The following is a 2,500-nucleotide window of genomic DNA, read 5'->3' as shown; positions in this document are numbered from 1 at the left end:
GTTAATCTCTTGTCTCTCCGTCGAGATCTCTTCAACATTTTCGTATACTAGGATGCAGTGCCATTATATCTTAGACAGTTAAACCAGGTATGCTGTAGGTAATAGAGAAAGAGATGAAAAGAAAAGATAAGTCAGTAAGGGACGTTGATAAGAGATTTGCAAACTTAAACCAGACATAATTTATAATTCGAGAATAATGATGTAAAGGCCCTCCGCAGTTGAGGTTAATTTTACGTGAAAACAAAGTGATGTGATACTCGCACGAGGAAGACGCTGAGACAGACATTACTCAGAAGTTCTTGTAATTTTAATGGTTTCCGCGAACCATTTAAAGATTTAAAGATCCTTTAAAGATAAAGGGGTGTTCCGTAGAGAAACCATCGGAATTCAGAAAGGAGTGGATACGGAGAGGAAGGTGGAAATGAGTTGGTGTAGCATGCAGTTCGGGAGAGAGAGAGAGAGAGAGAGAGAGAGAGAGAGAGAGAGAGAGAGAGAGAGAGAGAGAGAGAGAGAGAGAGAGAGAGAGAGAGAGAGAGAGAGAGAGAGAGAAAGAGAGACTGGGTGGGTGAATTGGACAAACTGACAGATGGATTGATGATAAGGTAAATAGACGTAAGAGCTAGGTAAACAGAAAAAAGGAAGAAGAAAAGACATCTTTAGAAAATCAATCCTCAGACCATGTGTGTGTCTTTGCCTCTCTGTGTGTCTTTCTCTACATCTGTCTGTCTTTATTTATGCAGACGCATAAACGCACACTTGCGCAGCGGGATGTAATGTGAATTGGTGCAGGATTGCGTTAAGAGAACACCGGCTGCAACATTCCTCACATTTCTCACGTGATCGCGAGGGGACATGGGTCAGTATTGCAGTTGACAGGGTGAAATGACAAGACCTTGTTAGAGACAGTGTTGGCAGTACACGATCAAGTAGAATTATCATTTTCATTTCCCATTTAATCCTCTTGTTTCTCTGTTCCACTTCATCACTCCCTCTTCCCCATTTTTTCTCTTCCATCACTTTCCTTCTTGCCTTGTTTTCTCTCTCTCTCTCTCCAACCGCAATTCTCATCAGTCTACTCATGTCTCACTCCCTCCTATGTCCCTTCTCTTCTTCGTCCTCCATTCTTTCTTTCTGCTTCCCTTCCTCCTCCCTCTCTCCCTCATTCGGTGTCTTTTGTTTTCATCCCCTGGACGCCCTCTCCTCCCATCTCATTCCACCCCGTCTCCTCTCTTCACCTCTCTTCCCCTTCTCTCCTAACATCACCTCTCTCCTCTTCTTTCCTCTCTTCTTTCCTCTCTTCCCCTCTTCTCGCCTTCCATCCTATCCTGTCCTCTCACCCTATCCCATTCCATCCAACTCCATCCCTGTCCTTCCCTTTTTTCCTTTCCTTTCCCCGTCCCTCCCCTCTTCCCCCCTCCCCACTCCGCCTCTTCCCTTCCCGATGACACATGTCTTGTAGTTCAACCCTTGAAGACCTCATTTTCCCTTTCCTCGTGCGTTACAAAATTCATCAGTCGCCGACCTGAAGGAAAGTCTTAGAACATGCCGTATGTGCGTGCATGTATGAATGCGTGAGTGTTTGTGTGCCTGTGTGTGCGTATGTGTTAGGAATTACACCTTGGCTTTATCTCGCACCATATTGTGACCAGGATCCCGAGATACGACGGCCCTTAAAGAGGTCCTTTCCAGGCGTTTTGCTGAGCACCTTGCCTCGCTCGGCCTCTCCTTGCCTTGTCGAAGCCTTCGCTTGAGTTTCGCTTTCGCCTCTTCGTTCGCACTTCTGTCTTTCGCTTTTTGTGTTATTGATCGGGTGGATTTTTTTTTTTTTTTTTGTAGGATATAATTGATTTTCTCATTCTTAATCTCTCTCTCTCTTTCTCTCTCTCTCTCTCTCTCTCTCTCTCTCTCTCTCTCTCTCTCTCTCTCTCTCTCTCTCTCTCTCTCTCTCTCTCTCTCTCTCTCTCTCTCTCTCTCTCTCTCTCTCTCTCTCTCTCTCAACTCTCTCTCTTTCTCTCTCTCTTCTCTCTCTCTCTCTCTCTCTCTCTCTCTCTCTCTCTCTCTCTCTCTCTCTCTCTCTCTCTCTCTCTCTCTCTCTCTCTCTCTCTCTCCTTTTCTCTCTCTCTCTCTCTCCTCTCTCCCTCCTCCTTCTCCTTCTCCTTCTCCTTCTTCTCCTTCTCTTTCCCCTTCCTTCCTTCCTTCCTTCCTTCCATTCCCCCTCCCTTCCTCCCTCCCTCCCTCCCTCCCTCCCTCCCTCCCTCCCTCCCTCCCTCCCTCCCTTTCTCCCTCCCTCCCTCCCTCCCTCCCTCCCTCCCTTTCTCCCTCCCTCCTTCCCTCCCTTCCTCCCTCCCTCCTTCCCTCCCTTCCTCACTCCCTCCTTCCCTCCCTTCCTCACTCCCTCCTTCACTCCCTTCCTCTCCCTTCCTCTCCCTTCCTCTCCCTTCCTCTCTCTCTCTCTCTCTCTCTCTCTCTCTCTCTCTCTCTCTCTCTCTCTCTCTCTCTC

At 47.6% G+C, this 2,500-nt stretch overlaps 1 protein-coding gene across 8 annotated transcripts in view; it reads left to right on the top strand.

The window, feature by feature from the left end:
- Positions 1-2,500, top strand: part of LOC125046807 (plasma membrane calcium-transporting ATPase 3-like) — a 235,816-nt gene that overhangs the window by 69,256 nt on the left and 164,060 nt on the right. The window lies entirely within an intron of this gene.

This window comes from Penaeus chinensis, chromosome 4 (assembly GCF_019202785.1).
Source record: "Penaeus chinensis breed Huanghai No. 1 chromosome 4, ASM1920278v2, whole genome shotgun sequence".
NCBI lineage: Eukaryota > Metazoa > Arthropoda > Malacostraca > Decapoda > Penaeidae > Penaeus > Penaeus chinensis.
The sequence above is the reverse complement of the archived record's forward strand: the minus strand, read 5'-3'. Positions and strand labels throughout refer to the sequence as shown.